This window comes from Agelaius tricolor, unplaced genomic scaffold (genome assembly GCF_023055355.1).
Source record: "Agelaius tricolor isolate 1412-34295 unplaced genomic scaffold, bAgeTri1.0.p SCAF_26, whole genome shotgun sequence".
NCBI classification, from domain to species: domain Eukaryota; kingdom Metazoa; phylum Chordata; class Aves; order Passeriformes; family Icteridae; genus Agelaius; species Agelaius tricolor.
The window spans coordinates 3,935,751-3,957,754 of record NW_027269286.1 but is presented as its reverse complement, the minus strand read 5'-3'; the positions used below and the strand labels follow the sequence as shown (position 1 = coordinate 3,957,754).

Below are 22,004 nucleotides of genomic sequence, written 5' to 3'. Positions count from 1 at the left end.
TTTCCTGTGATATATTCAGGACATACCGAACAGCCAGGTACCAGTGCAAACTTTTCCTAGTGCTTTCTTGCAGAAGGTATGATTTTGGATCATCAAAAGGATTCAGACTCTGAAATGGTTCAACAGGTCTAAAGGTACCTTCACATCACTGCATGTCAGACATATGCCTGACATCGCTGGAATTAAGAAGCTCTTCTCCTTAGCTCTGTATCCATAGTCAGCTGAGAGAAATCATGCTCCAGCACCTATTTGTACTCTGGAAAGAGAGAGAATACACAGTGCAAAGAGGGAGACTCCTCTCCCAGCATAAACACCTGCCATGGGAGATGTGAATACACTACTTACCTTGCTTCTTTGCTCCTTGAGTGATTATGAGGCATAAAAACCACTTTGTGTGACATCTGAAAAGGCTTTCCATTGCCAGCTTCTGTGCCCCTTCCTTCTTCCTGTGTTCTCACTCCAGAGCTATAAGAGATTCTTTGGGGCAGGTAGGTTTATGCTCCACAGTCAAGTGCTATGTAAAGAGAGATACCTGGGCTAGCTTTGGACAGAGCTCTGGGATACTGCAGGGTGCCAGTGGTGGGCGCATACACCTGTTCAATGCTCTGTGCTTCAGGTAAGTTATGGTGCTGGCCAAGCCACTTGCCCTGAGAAGAGCCCAGGACTGCCACAGCACAGTGTAGCTGGTGGTCCAGATGAAACAGGTGATTTCACAAAATGAGAGATAAAATGAAATCCTGTCTGGAGAATGGTGGGGTGCTCACTGGTGTACTACCAGAGAAATAACAGCTCACAAAGACTTAACCCAGAAGAAAACTATCATCAGGGACCACACCCACAATCCGAATCTAAATTGCCAAATAACCCGCTTTCTTTATGAAATAAATGCATAACCACAATGCTGCAATGAAATGGAAAAGCAATTTTGCCCAGAGAATAGTGTTTCTAAAGGCACACAGGGCAAAACTCAGAACGTACCACACCCGAAGGTCAGGACAACAGCGAGAAATGAAATGCCAAAAAATTAATGCAATCTGGTAAAAAAAAATCTCAACACATACATACACATACACATACTACTTTTGTCCTTCCTGTCCTTCCTCATGTCTTCATTTTCTCATCCTAAGAAGATTTCCAGATAGCTGCTAAGCTCTATGGAATTTGTGAAGAGAAATCCAGATACTGGGCATGTACAGCACTTCTGCTTGTTGAAACAAGTCTCAAACCCTTAGCAAGGAGCTCAGCATCCAGCATGTAGCCAGTACTCAGGGTACAGAGGGCTCTGAAGGACCCTCATGCTCTGTTCAGCTGGAGCTCTAGCAGAATGGTCAGCTCTCAGGTAGTCCTGCTGCATCACTTCTTGCCATTCACCCATTCCTGCCAACATTTCCTCTTGCAATCAGAGAATACACAGTTTGAATGCAGGTTTCATATTTTTGTAGCTAGCCAAGGTTTTTCTTAATCCAATATCATGTTACTGCTGGTTTTAGCATGTAAACAGACAGAATTTACTTGATGATTGGCATTTTTAGAGGTGGTCTCCATTGGCCTAATTCTGCATGTGTTAATATGGACAATGAAATTCTTATCAGCTTTGGAAGCTTCAGCAATACATAGTATCAAAAATCTTTAGTTGTTTTTTGTTCACAACTTTTCTTTTTTTCTTCTCTCTTCTCTCTTCTCTTCTCTTCTCTTCTCTTCTCTTCTCTTCTCTTCTCTTCTTGTCATTTTCATTTTCATTTTATTTTCTTCTTCTTTTCTTCATATTCTGAAAAAAGCTCACACTGTTTTCCCTCTCCCTAGTTTTTCCTAGCTGGTTATGAGGCTAGAGTGGGTCAGTTGATACACCATTATTCATCACTGCCACATACCACCACACCTACTCAATTGTCCCTTTAGTATCACAGTATTAGTGCTTTTATGGTTTTTAATCAGGACGTTCCTATAAAACTAGAGCAGTTGTTTGGTTGTATTTTTAATATGAGCTTTGTAAAATGTTGAACTCTGTGCAGAGGTAGCCAACACAAACAGATGGGGCCATTTGGGTTCTTTCACTAGGGGCCATTGATGGAGGAGGTTTGTAAGCAGTGACACTGAGGTAAGAACAGTCAAACTCTTGCCTTAGGGAGGGAACCCCACTGAATGTGATGGGCAGAGGAAGCCAGGCATGCCTCAGAAGGTGCTGACATATGGGCAAATGTGGAGGTGGAATATTGCTAATTGTCAGGTACCAGGAAGAACCAGGCCCCAGAGATAGACTGTTTGTAATACACTGAACACAGCCTTCTCCAAGGTAGGTTTGATTATGAGGAGAGGTCACCTGACTGACAACTCTCCTCAAAACCAAAACATTCCGCCTTGGTGTCCTTTCTAGCAAAGAGTGCCATCTTCCAGAGTAACAGCACTGTTGCAATAACAAACGAGGCTCCAAAGTCTCATTCTCCCTTCTGGCTAATGTCCCAGCACTGCAATCCCCGGGTAGCAAAAATCATGAGTCAGCTCCTTCTCCCTTCCCAGCAACTCTCTTGAGCCCAGTCAGGTCATATTTTCAAACTTTTCTCTGCAAACATGAGGGATGGAAACTTCTCCTGCAGGAATGAAAGTTGAGGTTTGTGTTCAGTGTCTTCATTCCAATCTGGGACTTGAATACTGGTAGCAACAGGGAGTGTTTTTAAGCTTCTTTTTTTTTTTTTTTTTCCTGTGGGGATAGAGTCCAATTTACACTCCAGGACTGAATGCTTGTGGGTTTGAAATTCAGCCTCTGCTTTTGAAGTTCTTTCTACTCTGAAATCTATTTTGAAAATAAAAAATAATATAAAGTGTATCTAAATGGCACAGCACAATGAACAGATGGTTAAAACCTGTCCATGACTTTTTAGCATAACTCAGTAAGTGCAAAAGTGGGAAATTGGTTTTCTTGAACAACTGTTGGATGCTCCCCTCTCTTACACCAAAATGTTACACTGGCTGGAGAAAAAGAAAAAGAAAAAAGGCTTTGGGTCCAGACAGCAAGCTGGTTTGGGCTAGCAAGAAATATGGCCATATGTCTGCTTAGAGGGAGGTGAAGTTAGAGTTTGTGACACACTGAGCTAACGAAGCAACCTTGTTTGCAGTATTTGATCAGGAGTGTCTAGAGCTAGTTTGAGTGTCTTTATGAGCAGAAAGAGAAAGGAAGGATGACTGCAGGAAGGCTGAAATGTGACACTTTCCAGTGCTTTGCAGGCTGGGCAGCCTGCAAACAACTGTTCCCTGAATATTCCTGTCTTTGACTCTTTAATGAAAAGGTGGTTGCATGGTTTCTTTTTCATGTAATTTTTTTAAGAGAGAAAAGAGGGAGTAAGACTTCTTGAAAACCAGTGTACCTTGGGCTGAATGAATAATGTAAGAGCACCATTGTGCCTGAAACATGTGGCATTGTTTACTTGTGTCACAGTAAATGATTCATGTGGAAAAGCTGCATTTGAACAAATGAGATTGATGAGAGTTTTACAGGCTATTTTTGTGTAATTTAAAACAGTGCCTATACTTGATGGTAAAAATAAAAAGGAAGATGAGACAGCTAGTGCTGTGAGCTTTACTCATTCCTTATTCAGTCTTTGGCCATTGCCTCTGCTCCAGAAAGCCAAGGGTTCAGATGAAGAGTGGAAAGAGGAAAACAGAACACGGAGGGAAGATTTTGATCTTGATCACAGTGACAGATTCAGAGATATCTGAGCTTACTCTTCCACATTAAACCTGGAGCTCTTAGTGCCAGGAAAGTCACTTGATGGTGGGTACAGAGACACCTGAGCTAGCTGAATGTGTGCTGGGACCAGAAGGGAAGTGCACAGATGCAATTTATATGTGTTTTTGTGAGCCCAAAGGAACAAGGTCATAGTGCTGACACTTATTGTCTCCTGTGCAGTGTCCAGGTTACTGGGATAAGTTGCCTCTGGACCTCATCCTCCTTAAGAGGTAGGTGTTGTGCTGTATCCAAGGATCTCTACTAATGTGCCAGTTTCTCTACTCCAGTTCTTAATACCCTCTAGATATGTCTTTAAGGTTGCTTAAACCTGGAAGCTCAATTTTCAAAGCTATTTAAAGCTAAAGATAGATAGATATATAGATAAGGGTCTTTCATATCTCAGGAAAAATTTCTAGGAGATCAAAGTGGCTATTCTTTAGGCATCAGTTAATAATTTATATGGGATGTGGGAAATAACAACAGTCAAAAAGGCAAGAAAGAAACTTATAATGGAAGATTTTAACCAGAGAGTCGTTTGGTGCTGATGTCCCACAGCCAATGACAGATTTCCTTTGTGTTTCTATAAATAATAATAATAATGTTTTCTTTGCAAAACAGGAAATCCTGTATCCAGTATAAGGTAACCTGATAGTGGACTCAAGTCTGCTGAATGAGAAAGTGTTAGTTACAAACCCAAAAAAGCGCAGTTGCTGAGGTACCAGAGATCACAGTCAATTTAGATTTATTTTATACAAATGAAATAAGTTATTGACCAAAATGTGCCCATTTGAAACTTTAGTAGGGACAGTTTTCAAAGCTTAAAGCATTTGCTGGCATAACTGACTGAGCATATGCATTTTAAGTGGAAAGGCACTGAGAAAAATCAGGAATTATTCAAGAATATCATGCTAGTTTTTCTAAACCACATGATTTCATCAACAACAAAAAAAAATGGGGTTATTTAAAAGACTACCTGCAAAAAAAAAAAATCCCTAGTAAAACAAAGAAAGAATGAAAAAATATAAAATATATAAAGAACAGGAAAAAGGTCTGATCCCAATGGAGTTAAAAAAGATATGCTGTTTTTTCAAGCCTGTAAAAAGCCAAAATATTTTTTTGCCTGTTGATACCCATGATAAAATCATGAATGCCAATTAAAAAAAGGGAGAAAGGTGGAGAAATGCTTTTTTTGTACCCATCTGAAATGCTGGGTTGTGAGATAGGAATGTTGGTAGCTGGAACCAAGAGAGATGTGCCATGGACACGTAAATTTATTACCCCTAGAGATGATGGTGATGGTGATGATGAATTTCTAGCATAACTGTGAGAATGAGTGATTTCTGAAGTTTTGCTAAACAGTTGTTGTCATTTTCTAGATGAATAAAAAGACTATAGAACAATAAATGTTCACCAAAATGCTGTGGTTAAAATGTTCAAATTTCAAAAAATTGGTCACTGTTCATAAGGGCCATCAACTGTGATTTCAGTTTCTCTACAATTTTTTGGGTTTGCTTTATTGGTCTGTGAGAAGTTGGCAGAGAGAAAGAGTTGACTGCAGCCCCTGGCTCTCATGGTTGACTTTAGCAACCTGAATGGGCAACATGGCAGGGCACAGGCAATCCAACATGTTTCTGAAGAATGGCAAGAGCTATTTCCTGACACTGGAGATCTACAAGCCAATTAGGTAAGATGTGCTGTTGGTCCTGCTGCTCATTAGCTAATGGGAGGAGATAGAGAAGACAGGTTTATACTGCTCACACAGGTGCACATTGAATAATAGACAGCAGACAGAAATTGCAACCAACAATGTTCTGATGGATATCAGGACAATTTTTCCTCAGAAAGTTGATAAAATATTGGCACAGGTTGTCTCAAGAGGTTTTGATGTCTCTGTTCTTGGAGGTGTTCAAAGCCTGACTGTACTGAGCAACCTAACCAAGCTGGATATGTTTTGAGCAGTTTGGGCTTCATGACCTTCAGCAATCTAATCCAAGTTATTCTGAGTCAGTGGTTAAACTGATGGTTCTGTTTTTTAAACCTACAGAAACCAGAAAGATAAAACTGAATGAAGAATTAGTTTAAAAATGAGATCTATTACAGCAGAGGAACAATGCCATTAACTGTGATTTCTTAAATCTGTAATATCCCTCTAGCATACTTACTATGTTCTCTCTGTAGTGAAGGTAATCAAACACAGGACTAAAATATTGGATGAGACAGCACATACTTCCACTTGGAGTCTTTTAAAATCGGCAGTTCCATCCCTAATGTTGCTGTTGGCAGAAAAATAAACCATAGAAACAAAGAATCATTTAGTTTGGTTAGAAAAGACCTTTAAGATCATCAAGTATGGCCATTAAGGTAATACCTCTAAGTCCACCACTAAAACTTGTCCCCAGGTGCCTTATCTACACATCTATTCACTACCTCCAGGGATGGTGACTCTATCCCTTCTCTGAAGAGCCTGTGCCAATGTTTGATAACCCTTTAGGGGAATTTTTCCCCTAAGATCCAATCTAAGCCTTCACTTGTGGAATAAGAGGCCTTTTCCTCTTGTCCCATCACTATTTACTTGGGAGAAGAGACCAACCCTGAGCAAGCTCTACCCTTCTTCCAGGTAGTTCTAGAGAGCAATAAGGTCCCCTCAAGCCTCCTTTTCTCCAGGCTAAGCACCCCTAGCTCCCTCAGCAGCTCCTCATAGGATATGTATTCCAGAATGTTCCACAGCTCCAATGAATGGCCTTCTCTGGACACACTCTAGCCAGCACCTCAATGTCCTTCCTGAACTGAGAGGCCCAGAACTGGACCAAGATTCAAGGTATGGCCTCACCAATGATGAGTGTGGAGGGACAATCCCTGCCCTGGTCCTGCTGGCCACACTATTTCTAATACAGGCCAGGATGCCATTGGCTCTTCAGCCCACCTGGGCACACTCTGTCTCATGTTCAGCTGCTGTTGACCAGCACCCCCAGGTAATTTTCTGCAGGGCAGCTTTGCAGCCACTCTTCCCCAAGCCCTTAGGGCTGCAGGGGTTGTTGTGACCCAAGTGCAGGAGCCGGCACTCGGCCTTGTTGAATCTCATCCAATTGGCCTCAGCCCATGGATGAACAATCTTTTTTGGTTGCACTGGGTCTGTGCTCAGTAGAGACCTGCTCAACCCCTGCTCTCATGACCATTTCAGGAAACAAACTGTATAGCCCTCAACATGCTGAACTGTGGCACCTTGCATATTTACCTGTTTTGCTAAAAAAAAGCTGCAATACAGCAAGGTAGTATGAGATGCATTGCTGTCAACCCTTCACAAACCATCTGAAGAGAAAATAAGTTGAATAGAAGATCCTTGTTAAAAATATTAGTCATAACCTTGTAGGTGTGGTTGCTTTCTTATTACCCAGAAGGACTATGCTTTTACACTACTGTTATGGGGCCAGTTTGACCTCATCTCTAGGTAGGGAAGTCAAGATAACCTAGTTAACCTTAAATACAAGTTTATATGGCACTTGGGGTACCTACATACTTGAATTAGTAACAGAACATGTATGTTAAACTAATGACTTTGGCTTTTAAGTGGCACATTAAATACGGGGTTATATTACCTAGGAACATGGGAGAAAACTCAGGCATCCTGAAATCTTCATGAGATGTGACTCAAGGAATTTAAAGTCAAGCTCTGAGCACAGTGACAGGTCTCCTGGTTTGAAGAGGCAAACATTTATCTCCTGCCAAAAGTATCTGAGAAACTGATGTCATCTACCTGGACTTGTACAAAGAAATAGACACTGTTCTGCATGGTATCCTTGTCTCTAAATTGGAGAGATATAGATTTAATGGGTGGACCACCCAGTGATTAGGAGTTGGCTGGTTGGTCATACTTAAAGAATTGTGGTCAACAGTTTGACGTCCAAGCAGAGAGCAGTGATGGGTCACATTCCTCAGGGACTGGTATTAGGGAATGGCTGTAAACTGAAAGAGAATATGTTTAAATTAGATATCAGGAGGAAATACTTCTCTATGAAGATGGTGAGGTACTGAAACCAGTTGCCTGGGTAAGTGGTGGATGCCCCATCACCCTGTGTTCAAGGCCCTGAGCAACCTGGTCTAGTGAAGGGTGTCCTCGCTAATGGGACCGGGGATGGAACTAGATGATCTTTAAGGCCCCTTTCAATCCAAACCATCCTATGCTCCTCTGATTCTGTGATAAAGTTAAAGATTTGCATTTGCATGATCCAAAATGGAAAAACAAGCCATAGGTCATAATCTCAAGGTCTTAATAGATGACATTTTTTTTGGTTTGATAAAACAGATTGTGGGCAAAAGATCTGGGCAAAAGTGACATTGAATGAGGGTAGAAGAGAAGACTGTTCACCAACGAAAGAATGCAGAGATTTGGGCTACTACATCTTTCTTGAGCTGATGATTTAATTCCTTCATTTCACAACTATTGCTTAAAGTGTTAGTGAAAGAATGGCCTTTTCAGAATACTAATTCCCACCTGCCTGGGATTTTTCATTGAGCTTTGTTGACAAATGTTTGCAATGAACTCTAGGAGCAATTTTATATGAAATATTACACTAAAATATCTTGGAAAAAACCCCAAAGGTTTGAGTTCTTACCCGTTTTCTCTCTTGCTCATTTTCATTACCTCTTGTTTCTCTTCATGTTTAGATGTGTGGCCACTGGATGATTTTCAAAGGCTCCCGGGCTCAGACCTTTGGCTCAGACTCCCACTGATGATGGAGGGCTCAAAGGAAGAATACCAGCATCTTTGTCTTCTCACAGAGAGTGAGATTCAGCAAATGGAAGAGGAACACGTTATCTCTGGAGTTTGTCAATAAACCTCTAGGTGAAACAAAAGAATTATGTTTGCACTTCAGGTCAGATCTGCTGAGAAATGCCTGCAAACACCAGTACATTTGAGATATATATTCAAGAACATTTCATCCTTGTGAAAATATTACCCTATTAAAACAGCCAAGGTCACTGAGACCCAGAGTGATCTTCTGGTCACAAAAGTTAAGAATGCCTGGCGGCTACTATAATTAAATTATGAGTGCTAGGAGAATAGGGAAAGCAGTTTTCCCACAAATATTTATTTGAATTTAAAAGTGACTCTAGACATGACTTTGGTCAGAAATCCTCTGTGTTCTGGTTGTTGGGATTTGGCTTTTTTTCTCCTTGAAAACATTCAGACACTGAAGCTGGGTGTGAGCACCCAGGCCATCCCAGTTTCCACAGCCTTCTGCTTCAGCCCAACTGAAGAACAAAAGCAACAATCTCAGCTCTGAATCAAACACAGTGGGGCTTTTGGATGTTTGTAACTATCAATTCTCATCTCATGAACAAAATCCAGGTGATTATCTGCGTCAGTTAAGAGACAGATAGAACAAGAAATGTTCGATTCTCACCAGAGCATGTCTGTGGGCAAACCACCAATATAAAAGAATATTAAGGTTATGATAAACCGCCTTGATAATCATTAGCTACTTATTTTCATCTTTAAAATCTTTAAAATCTTTAAAATCTTAAAATTTCATATTGCTGGTCCATTTGGAAATGCTCTTTTGTTTGGTCTAATTTCTGCTTTTTGGATTTTGGTTAATTTTCTTTTTTTCCCTCCTGAAATGCAGAGCAAGCAAGTTCACATGCAAGTACATGCAATATGCAAAAACTTACTATCTCAAGGCCTCAGCAACAAAGCAGAAAAGACATCTTACACTACTTTTTTTTTTTTGGGGTTTCCAACTATATGAAAATGTACAACATTGAGTACCAAGGAAATTATGAGCTGACCACAAAACACTGTGCACACATATGTGTAAAACTTAAGTACAAGGGGTGGCAATATGATAAGTTTAGTATGGCATATATATGACAATGCTGTGCTGCCACAATAGGTGTTCAACAATTTTCTATTTTTGTTTACAATAGAAAGCTTTTATTGTTGTCTAATGCAGCTATACAAAAGTAAAAAAATCCCCAAAACTCAAATAAACCAACAATAAATGGCAAAAACCCTCCAGCTGTGTCTCATGTGGTATTTTAACACACACTATGTAAAGAATATTCAGCATTTTAAAGTAAATTTAACCTGCAGCTAGCTGAGGGATTAAACATGACTATTCTCAACTTGAATGACCCTTTCCCCTAAGTCAAGCTGCCCATTTAGCGCCCTTAATAAATACAGGGATAATTTAAACCATGTGGCCGCAAATTGAAAACATGGGCTTTTGAACTATGTATTTTCTTTCTCATGTTGGAACTCCTCCCTGGAGATATACTCAAGTCCCATGATCTTGTAAAAGACAAATCTGTGTATCTTTTTTATTAAGTGTTTCATGATATATATTTTTTCAGCTCTGTTGCAGTGGATGCATCTGAAAGATGTATTCCGTTGACAGTGCACAATACCTCAAAGGCTCTTGATTCATTTATCAACTCAAACTAATAAAAGGAGGATAATATTTCCATGAAAAAGAATGGGTTTTAAAAGCAGCTTGACAGCTTGGTAGAATACATCAATTAAGTGTAGAGAGAAATTGAAGGAAAAATGGGGATCTTACTTTCTTTGCTAGCATTAGAATTAATAAAGAATATTTAATCTGTCCTTCAACAGGAAAGAAATAGAGTTCATTCCCAGCTTGCATACCTTGTGGTTTGAGCTGAAGAATGTTACACTCTAGTCTATATTCAACTACTGGTTTAAATTATAGCCTTTAGAAAATAATCTATCATTCACTTAATTAATATCAACAATCACAGAGTCAGTTGGAAAAAAACCCACACAACAGAAGATGCTAATGCAAAATTAAAAATGTTTCTGTCCATTTTTATGTTCATAAAAAACATCAAAGGGTCTCATCTATTGGCAGCTTTGGTACTCTGTAACCTTAGGTCTCTTTCATGTTGATCCAAGGAAGGTTCACAACCAGTTTTTCTAGTCAGTGGCCCATGAGACACATCTGGCCCCATCATTTCATCTGTGGTCAGAAGAGACACAAAGTGCTCTGCTAGACTCTTTTACCATGAACTCTTTTTAGTACCTTATTTCCCTGAGAAAAAATCCTTGGTCCTGCCTTTCTTACCACTGTTTGGAGATTTATCCCTATGGAAGAAGTAATGGCTGAAGTTCCTCTCCAGCACTAGGCCAGAGAAGTCAGCTTTCAGGATTTGGTCTCAAATCCAGTTGGGTGCCTTTTCCAGGCCTTTTCCTGTTAAAATTGGTGATGTCAAGACAAGAGATTTTCTCCTAAAGGTGGAATATTCTTGTCCTCCTCTGAAAGATCCAGATGTCACTGAAAACAGGGTGGTAGGAAACAAAAAAAGCGAAGGAAGATGTTTCCTTCTGGAGATCTTATGTGCAAGCACTTGAATGCAGCTGAAAGGTTCAACATGACATAGCAGAGAGCAAATGTGCCCTCTGAGGATTCAGTGGGCAGGTTTGGAAATCTCCAGCTGAGACAGTATGTTGTGTTTGACTCCTAGGCTGGTGCCAGGGATCATTTGTATTACTTAGAAACTTGTCTTCATATTGTCAGCTTGGAATCAGTACGAAGCCCTTGGATCAACAATGTCTCTCTTCTACCAATGATTTGCTGGAACAAACTGAGTAAAATTAGGGCACAGTGTACCAAGAGCTTGTGGTAAACAATTTGGTTTTGGTTCATAAGGTAAAGAAATGGTGAAGACAACATTTTATGAGCTATATTCCACCTGAACAGCAACATTCATTTCTGTTTTGTTATTCTAGCACACTACCAGCAACATTATAAACCTTCTCTGCAAAACACAACTCTGCAGCATAGTTTACTGAAATGTAGCCAATTTATTGTAATTGACCACACTGAAAAGATTATTTTTGCAACTATTCTTCTATCCCCTAACAATACACTGAATATATTGTGACTATACAGTCATGTCAATACTGTGTCCCATGTCCCCCATCATTGAAAGAGTTGTTCACAGCATATTTCTTACATTTCCTTGTATCTTTATTTTCCTGAGGGTATAGGATGAGAAAGGAGAAGTTTGCATCTTCAGATCTTAAAAAGAGTTTCTGCAGGATCTGATGCATCCAGATCCCAGCTCTGCAATGCCCCAAGGCCCTGCAGAGTGGTGCAAGTAACAGTCCGGTTCACTCTTGTGAAGACAACAGCTGGGGTGTCCAGTGTTGCTTGTCTGGGTTACAGTGTAGAGACACAAGTTCAGTGAGAAATCTGCTCTTAGTGCATACTCAACTTTCTAGCTTTGCTTTTTGAGTTTTTAGAAGCTGGTGGGGTAGAGGTTGACTGAGTTTCCTAAGTAATCTGTTTTTTTCACAAGGTTCAAAAATGATAACTGACAATTTTGCTTGACTAGCTAGGAACTTAGTTTGTACATTTTATACTTTATTAATGGATTATTATTATTATTATTATTATTATTATTATTATTATTATTATTATTATTATGTTTTTATTATTATTTTATGGCTTAAAATTTTATAAATTCCTTGAAATAATTTATGAACATTCACTGCTTTGTGCATTGCCCTCTAGTCCCATTCCCAATGCCAGTAGACTGCATTTTTCCTCAAGAAGAAAAGTAGAGGAGGTAAATGCATGAGATAGCTCAGTCCTACAACCCCTGTTTCATACTTTTATGTCTCTAGCAGAAGAGTGGCCCCATGCAGTTTGCTGGCAACTGGAATCTCTGCTCAAGTGTCAGAATTACATCATCTCCATAGCATCAGGAAAATTTTGGAATATGATAGCAAGGGACAGGAAGGTTGTCTTACCTCTGTCTGCAGGGCTGCCAAATGAAAAAAACCCAATGTTGCATATTCTTAAGTTACACATATAATAGGGATCATTATAGTTCAGCATTTTGCTGAATGGGGCCCTTTCTGAACTTCCAAAATTGGAGGTTTTCTGTGGGTGCTTTCTCTTGGCCTTGTCTCTGTATTTGTCTTTCCTTCATGTCAGTCCTGCTTATGTACCTGAGGAATACCTACTGTCAACAAATTAAAAGGGAGATGTTGATGGCTGCAGCTGATTGAGCATCATCTGCAAGTTACTGAAGTTTAAGTTACTATTTCTAGTAAATCCTCCAACTTTGAAATGGAGGTTTGTCTTGATTTAGTTTATTCCTTATGGTATCAAAATGTGGTGACAGCTTTAAAAAGAAAAATAACATAGTGCTTCAGGGAGCAAAACCAGAGTACAGCATTTTTAATGGTTTTAATTATATTACAGCACTGTTGGTCTTTTTTTTTAAGTATTCACTCCTCATATTTTTCTTTTGTTAGTAGCCAGTTGACAGGGGGAAGCTCTTATTCCCTGTTCATATTATTATGTTCAGCTTTTGAAATTCCAGTTGGAAACATTTTGTTTATCAGAGCTATATGAAGAGTTGTTAAGTGGATCTTCATTAACTTCAGCTTTTGAAAGACCCATTTAGTTAAAGCAAAAGCTCATCACTCCCCTTTTTCTATGCTCCCATGTTGATTGTCCTGGTAGAAACTTTTTGCCTATATGCAGGGGAGAGAGATGACATCAGGATTCATGCAAGGAAACCCTGTGGAGTGAAACATTTCTGTTTATGAGCAGTGATAACAACAAAATAGTTGAGCAAGAGCCAGAGCAACCACACATGAAAGGTCTGCACTTCTGCTTTCAGGGCTTACACGAGACCTTCCAGCATCAATGCCTGTACTCTTCCACTCTGACCACCTTGGGACAGGTGGCATCTGCTGGCCAGAGACCCTGCCATAAATACAGGGGAAGGAGAAGATCTTTAGACAGGACCCTCTTTGGGATGGAGGGTCTAACTTATGTGAACTTGTGCACAGGGTTGTTCCTTGAAAGAAGAGTGGTATAAAATCACATTTTCAAGGGAGCATTCTGAGCCTATATGAAACTTTCAGCCAGCTCCTGTTGGAACCTTCAAAAGGTCTTCTGACTCTGCAGCCTTCAGAAACCTGCCATGAGCTTCAGGCTGAAGGAAACCTTCAGTACAGCTGCCAGTCTTGACTATGTATCTATGGTAGGGAATTGACAGGAAGAGGATCTTATTTTTTTCTACCTGATTTAGGGTGAGATCTGGCTAGAACCAATAAAACCAAAGGATGGGGAGAACTCATTTCACCTTTGCCAGGGAACTCTGTCATTTTGCCACCTTTAGCATGAAAAATTATTCTGTAGCTGAAATACTGCCAGGAAAATGCCAAGTGCAAGTTATGCATCGGGATTTCTAGGCCAGGTCTTTAAATGTTGCCTATCTATCTCATCTTTATTTTATACATTTACTATAGTTGAATGCGTTAAAGGGAAATGAACAATCAATTGCAGGAATAGAGGGGGGAAAAAAAGGCTTCATTTTCACAGCTGGTAAATCTATCCCTTTTTTTACCTCTATTTACTCAGACTATTTTCTGGTTTGGAACTCAATAGTCATATGTGATTTTAAAATCTTTAAGAAGCTTAATCCTCACAGTTGTAACAACATACAGCAGATTCATACAAGGACGGTAAAATCCATGGGGTAGACTGCCAGGAAACTGGAGACGTGCCATCACTGAAAGTTGTCATCATTGACCTGACAAATCTTAAGGGATTTTCTTGTTTCACTTGAACTTGCCCTAGTGCAAGGAAACAGACTGGATGATCTCTTGAGATCCACCCTATCCCTCCACTCTGCAATCTTATCTTGGATTTCCTAGTGGCAGTGTAGCCTTTGTTATTATTTTCTGCTGAGCCAAGTAATGTAGCAACCTTTGTAAAATTAAGCTTCTATTTTAATAAGCAGACACCCTTATGGGAACCCAAAAGAGAGTAAAAAGAGGTTTAAAAAACATAACCTACAAAGAAAGGTTGAAAGAATGGGGTTTATTTTCTGGAGGAGAAGAGACAAAGGGGCATGTGATATATTTTCCAGAATGCAAAGACTGCAACAAAGAGACCAGTGAATAAAATAGTCCCTTGTAGCTGTCAGGAAAAGGTCAACGGGAATTTAGCTTAATTTGCAGCAAAGAATATTCAAGCTCCATGTTACAAAGCAAATTACCAACTTTGAGAGTGATGAAACACAGTCTGCTTAGGGAGGCTGTGGCTCTCCCCTCTGCTTGCCTCAAGAGCAGGTGAGAATAACATCTCTCGGGGGTCATATACTCCTTACTGCAGCAGCAGTGTGGTGGATCAGATGAAGCTGAGCCTCTTCCAGTCTTCTGTCTACAAAAAAACCAGGATCCATGAGTGAAATGTTACCACTGATAACTCAGTGTTACACAGGGTGTGTACCCCCCACAAAAGCCTGGTCGAACACCTCCTCAAGTCAGCCACAATGCTCGGTAAAACAACGTCCTCTGGTCTCCTGGCTGGGGGCCATAGGAGGCCCTGGGATGTAGAATGCTGAGTCTAGCAGGGCATTTAGAGGGAGAATGGCATATGCTTCCTCTGTTCTCTCTCTTGATGAGTGCATCTGACCACTTTTAGAGATGGGATACTAAGCCAGACAAGGCTTTAGGGGTTTTTTAGGTAAAACCACACTTTATTCTTACCTTGTTTGTGTTCAGGACCCTGAAGAAGAACCACAGAAGAGCAATACAAGAGTTTTATCCTGTGGATGTCTGAGACAGGCTTGTTCCTCCCTATCTATTCCTTCCTGACAAGTTTGTGATTCTCACCTCACACACTTTTGAGACTAAAGCAAAAAGATATAGCAGCAGGGTGTGAGGGGCCAGGTCCTGCTCAAACTGGTGGGAAGTTCCTCCTGGTTTCCCCAGAAGACTTAAAGCCATCATGTAGTGCCTTGACCAGCTTTCTTTTGTCATTAAAATTGACTGGAAATATAGCTTATGTACAGATGCCAGCATTTGAGAATCTAGGAGTTATTTATTCCAATGATCACTTCAGCAAAATACTTGTAACATTGAAAAACTGAATCCCCATGTTCCCTGTGGTAATAAAAGCACCTTAAACAGACTTCCTAGTCAGGCACTACCTAATTTGCCACAATGAACTCCCTTCAGCTGTTCAAATCCCAATAAACTACTCATTTTGGAAAATGGATTCCCCTAAACACTCATCAGTAACCATGATCTAGGAGTCTAGCTTGATGCCAAACACCAATAGGTAGGTTTCAGGAAGAGCAGCATGTTGTACAGTGCTCACAGCATGCAAACATGTTGTTACATGTGGAGGGAGACTAAATCAATGCAGCAGGGGCTCAGCTGCTCAGATGTTTGTAGGTCTCATGGACTTCTTTTCCTCAGTGTTACTCAGTTGAGCTGCAGCCAAATTTCACCCAAAAGGATGCCCAGCTTGCCCTGTTTAAGCCACAGCAGTAGCAAGGCAGGACAAATAGCCCTATGAGGAGGTCACCCCAAAGGACAAATGTGCATAACCCCTGGAAGCAGTTTCTGGCACCCAAATAAAGGGACTGAAGCAGGGATGTGAGCAGGCAGCACTGCCTGAAAGAAACAAGGTCCAGGCAGGGGACCTCTGGGGTGAGAGAGACATGGAGGGAAAGTCAGGCTGCATAATGTCTCTCTTGAGAGTACTGATGGTAGCACATCAACTGTAGAGCCTGTGTGGACCTGATCTCAAAGGAGTCTTTGTTACAAGGGTTTTGCAAAACAGCCGTGTATTTTTAAAGTTTTCATTATTACAACATTTTGCAAAGACTTCTTGCAAAACTTCCCTGTTCTGTAGAAAGAAGCTTGGCAGGCCAGAAGGCTGAAATACCAGAGCCAGGTTTCAGCAGGTCCTGCAGCAGCTGACACAGAGCATGGTGGCTAATGACTCTGAGCTGTACCAGCTCTGAATGAAAACTAGGGCTAATTTTAAGCTAATTCTGTGTGGAATGTTCCTATTGGTCTGGCCACAGGGAGCCGTCTGCACATCATTTTAATCTTGTCACTTTCTTTAATGTTTCTGTGTGTCATTTTAGAATAGAGCACACCCAAATTTTCAAGTTCAAAATCTATTTTAAATTAATTTGCACACTAGGCAGTGAGAAGACCTCACTATGGCTAATGACTGATGATGCCAGTATTTATAATCCGAAGGTTATTTCTTTCTGCGTTCCTTTGAACACTCTGACCTACCTCCTGCAATAACAATTTAGTAGTTCAATTCAATTTCAAATGGAAAATGAAATCAGAAACCAAACAAGAATGCTTTTTACATTTTATCAAATGTGATTTGTGATATTTAACTTTCCTTAGTTTCATATCTACACTTTTGTAACCTTTTTAACTCTTTCCCCTCTCTCCTTCCTGCACCCTAACAGCTCTGGTTCATTTCATCTCTAAAATTTTCCAAACTTGTGAACTCAAAAGACAAATTTTAACTGATGCAACAACTTTCCAATCCTGACAGCCATGGGGGACTGGGTTTTCAAAAGAGGCCAGTTTCGCCGTTGGGTCGAGAGCAGACTCTTCACATGCTGTAATAGGAACTAATAGAAAAACAATGGCAACAAAAATAACAAGAAGATTTGGGTCAGTTCTATCCCACGGCCACACCCTTGTGGCCCCTGGATATTTGTTCTCTCTTCTGTTCCCAAGTTAAGTGCTGAAAGTCTTAATGTGCCCAGATAACTTCAGAGAGAGAGGGGGCAGGCCAACCTTGCCAAGATTTGTCCCTCTGATTTAATGTGAATGCTCTGCTACCGTTTGCTCAGTAAAGAGTGTCTCCAGATGGACAGGCTCTGCCTCTGCACGCTGCACTGGGAAAGGAGATATTCCAGCCTGTTCTGACTCTTCTCAATCCCTCCTGTGCACAATCAGGCAAAAAACCTGCATTCCCCTGGAATCAATTCAAGCCACCCAATCAACAAAACTAATTCACACAGTCTTTGACTGAATTTACCCATCCTGTTTTTGATAATGTGTCAGGAACAGGACATTATAAAAACCTGGCTCTGGACCCTTCCTGGGGCCTTATTCTGCTTACCACCAGGATGGATTTGGGAATTGGCTAGAAAGTTGTCATCAATCTTTCTTTTTGACAATGTCCCTTTGGGGGGGTGACAGCAAGGTGCTCCATCCTGCTATGGGTGCCACTGTGCTCATATACGGCTGCGCAGCTTCACAGCCACCTCCTGCAGCACCTCAGGCCTTGGCTATGAGCATGGGGGTGGCAGGTTGTGTACTGGTGTTTTGCAAAGCCAAAGTCTCTTTCCATGTCAAGGAGGTGCCTTGAAATGTGGAGAAATTCCTTTTTCCCCCACATGTCCAAGCTCCTTGAGGCTGACACCCTCTGTGCCTTCCCCTTGGTCAGATGCTTTTAGGAGTATCTCCTGCTCTGTCTACTTCACCCCACAAATATCATCTTGTGAGCCTAGCAGCATGTGACCCTTGCCACGTGCTGTTTTCAAGACTTTTCAGGGTCTTTATCAAACCATCCCTTGTTCTTTGTAACTGGATTTCTTCCAAGTCTTGCTCTACTGCCTGGCAGCTTTCGTAACAAAATTTCCAGTGGTCTCCCACTGGGACACTAACCTCTCCCATCTCATTCACAAAGGACTTTTCTGAAGTCTCAGTCTTCTTGGTTGGTTGATATTCCAGTCTGTAGTTTTTGTTTCCCAAAGGCTGTGTGTTGTCATTGCAGCTCATCTTTTTCCTTTGGTTTCTTTTCAGGAGAAAGCTGCCTTTCACCCTATTACTAGATAATGCTTTGGTCCCTTTGGGCTTCTCATAGACTGCAAGATATTTTTGTGTCCTTAATCTGTAAGTTTAAGGTTCTCTTTCTGAAGCTGCTTCTCGTCTAGACTCCCATGTGCCGCTGTGAATGCTCATACAAGAAGACATTCACTCTCTGCTTCTGTGACTTCTTTTCTGACACTTAGAGGAGGGTGCTTTTCCTGCTATCATTTTCCTTGTGCTGCTTGGAAAGTGTGGTCATTTCATGCATGTATGGGATTTGATCACACTCCTCAATACCTCTGGGACTCTGGGACTTTTCATGACACTGGGAAAGAGTCAAGGCTCATTTGAGCATGGATACAGGGAAGAAACTCCATTGCTTGGTGGATTTACTACCTCTAATTCTCTTCTTTCCTTGGTACAAGCAGGTAGCTGCTATGAGCAGTTTTCCCACTGACACTGAGTAGGTATATTCACATAATTTTTCTTCTGGGACTAGATTGGACCCTCACCCTGAGTCAGGATAAAATGACCAATTTTCTCATCTGTGCTCTCCTGCTCATAAAGTTCTTCTACATCTGCATTGCACTGTGTGCATAGCTCACATCAAGCTGCTGTGAGCTCAGAGAAGTGGTTTCAAGGCAGATGAATTGTATCTTTGCCCTGAGACAGTCTAATGACAGCCTAGACCTGAAGCAATGCTGACACAGCAGTCATGAGCAATAACTTTGCCCTGACAAAGTGCAAGTTCCTCAAGTAAATTTTACCCTGATTTAGGTAACTAGACAGTGGCAGATGTGGCAGCAGGGAACTGCTACCTGGATACTTCAAGTTCCTGGAAGGTTCTGCAGATGATGCTACCACTTCTCCTTCTGCTATTACGTGGCCTGTCTACAGTGTATGTTCCTGCACCAGAGCCGCCTCATCTAGGAAAACCCTGCTTTGGCTCAGCTTCAGCTTGCAAACCCTGAGTTAGGAACTCAGGTTCCTAACCCTGAGTTAGGAATTAATTTGCTGCAGGTCATCAGGGCTTGTGCTGTAAACTGTGATTTCTATGCCCTTGAACCTCCATGGGAGCACTACATCATAGCAACTTTCATCTTCCTGTTGTGTCCAGTTCCTCTTTAAATGCTCTTTTGCTGTTGTATTAACTCAGGAAGAGGAGGGCATGTCCTCAGCAGAGGCAGCTGTCAGGAACCTGTTTCAATATCTTTCTAGGACTCAAACCTGGGAAGTAATAAGCATCTGTGCTCCTCCTCCATGCACAGCCCCCACCAGCTAAAACACCTTGACTCTCCAAGCTGCAAGATGAGCTAAAGGCAAGTTCTTCCTCCACCCCAACCTAATCAAACCTCCACCTTAATCCTGAAGCCACTTGGAGCTGAGAGCACAGAAGTTGTGGGGCAGCCTCTTAGAGCTTTCCATTTTTATTGATGGAAGAGAAAGTGGCTCCCTCCAGAGAAGACCCCCAAGGAGGTGCTGTGAAACCACATGAACCTGGGGAGCCCTCAGAAGAATAAAAGCCATGCATATCCACAGCACATTTCTCCCCTCTCCTGACTTTGTCCTTTGTTCTGGCTGTGCTGACTGTGGGCACTGAGGTGGCAGGCAGCTTGCCTCTCTCCAGATGGACTTGCTGCTGCCTCTATTTTTCTTCTTTACTTTTTTCTTTTTTTTTTTTCTCTTTAATTTTTTTCTTTTTTCTTCTGTTATTTTTCTTTTCCTTGCCACAAGCTAAATCACGATCACAGGGAAGTCAGTGGCAAAACTGTCATCTGTTTGTTGGGGACCCAGGTATGGCCGTGTGTAAATGAATTGGGATAAAATGACAAATGGGTTGTGGCCGAATATTTGTACCACAGCAGATAGATGAAGACTTGAATAATGTCCCATGATTTTGGCTGCTATGGTAGCTGAACTAACACTGAATCCTCTGAATACTGATTGAAATATCTATGCTCTTAAGAGTGTGCTGAAGCACCCAAATACATCTTTCCCCCTCAGAGTTTGTATGCAGCCCAATGTGTTAAGGTCAAGATCCACACTCCAGAGAGAAGCAGATGGTCTCCTGAGTGATGTGTTTTCACTCACTGAACATGAATATGAAAAAGCTTTCTTATTTTCCAAGCATATGAAAGTCAGTAATGTAGAACAGTCTCAGGGGATCTTAATATGTGAATAGACATGTGTTGCAAGAGTTTATTTTGGTCTTTGTACTCACTATGGATTCCTAAGATTAAATGATACCCAAATACTATATATCATTGTTTTTATTGACTTGGTTCAAACATCAGAGACATGCTAAATACTGTTTCAATTTGTGTAGATTTACAATAATTCTGACCTTCATAATGAACTAAATAAAAGCAATTCTGGAGTCAGTAAATGTTCATATTTCAGAGGTACCTATAAATTATAAATACCAAATACTCTGTATGAATGCACTTATGGTGTTGCAGAGCTGTATTGCTGAGTGAAAGGGGTGAAGACAGTTGCTGGAAACTCTCTTATATATACAAATTATGTTGAATTTTAAAGGCCAATCCTGCTCTCTCTTTACGTCACTTTTTCTTTCATCTCACTTTACAGCACTCTTTAGCAAAGAGCCTTAGGTGAAGGCGCCAGCTAAGGACCATCCCCACCCTTCACATCCCACAAGGCACAATGCACCATATCCAAACCTCGTTCTCTCTCTACACCTCCTTTGCCCTCAGGCAGTCTGAAGGCCTGTGCCCCCCATGGCCTCTCTTCCCCCACCCCTCACCCATGCAGAAAGGGGGGAACAGTGGGAGAAGTAGCCCCATCACCTACCATGTTAGAACCCTGACAGATTGTCCAGTCCTGGCCAAGGCCAGAGTCACCTGGGTGGTTTCTCTGAGTTCAGGCCGCATAGAGAGGCCAGTATCTGCTACTTCTTCCCAAAATAGCTGTGTTTAAGAGGGCAGGGAGGAATGTCAAAATGTTTTTAATAACCAACACAGCACTGGGAGCATTTATTTCAGGTCTTATTGAGCCAGTGGAAAGAGACCCATGGATTTCAACAAGATCTGTATGAGACTTTAAAATATATTGTACATCTAAGAGAGGTACAAAGCAGAAAAATTAGGGAAAAAGCTCTTAGGCATTTTTTCCCCCTAATCCTCCACCTGTACCAGCTGTTGGAAAACATCTTGCCAAGAATCCTCTCTCGTCATGCTCACTACAGAAATTTCCTGAGCTTGTCCAGCCAACCAAAACATTAATTTCAACTAAGGCACACAGATCTCCCCACCTTTCTCGCCAGCTCAAGTAACATTAAATGTTTTATTCAAACACAGAAAAACATGGAGATTCGGAGCTGACACTGCTGCTTCTCTATGAGCTCTGTGTATTTTCAATGGTTCTGGCTAAAGATGTGAGGTAAGGAAGAAGTGGAAGTGAGAACAGTGAATTCCATGTTGAAAGAGTCATATGAAGGTTTTTAACAGCATTTTAAAGTGCACCTGAAAAATTTAAAATTGCATCCATTCTGTGTGCAGAAAATTACATGGTTGTGCAACCTCTTTGTGTACAACAAAGAAATAACTGCAAATGCCTGTATAAAATGTCATGTCTGTTCATTCACCCACTTGCCAAATGCAAATAGACATGTCTGCAAGTTCTGCAAAAGGGTCATGT

The 22,004-nt window shown here is 41.1% G+C and overlaps 1 long non-coding RNA gene across 1 annotated transcript in view; it reads right to left on the bottom strand.

Moving 5' to 3' along the window:
• Positions 1-14,595: 14,595 nt before the first annotated feature.
• LOC139600310 (uncharacterized) overlaps positions 14,596-22,004 on the bottom strand; it is a 59,800-nt gene continuing 52,391 nt past the window's right edge. The window contains exon 3 of the long non-coding RNA XR_011682477.1: positions 14,596-14,928. This is a non-coding gene — a long non-coding RNA (uncharacterized lncRNA). The remainder of the gene's footprint in view (positions 14,929-22,004) is intronic.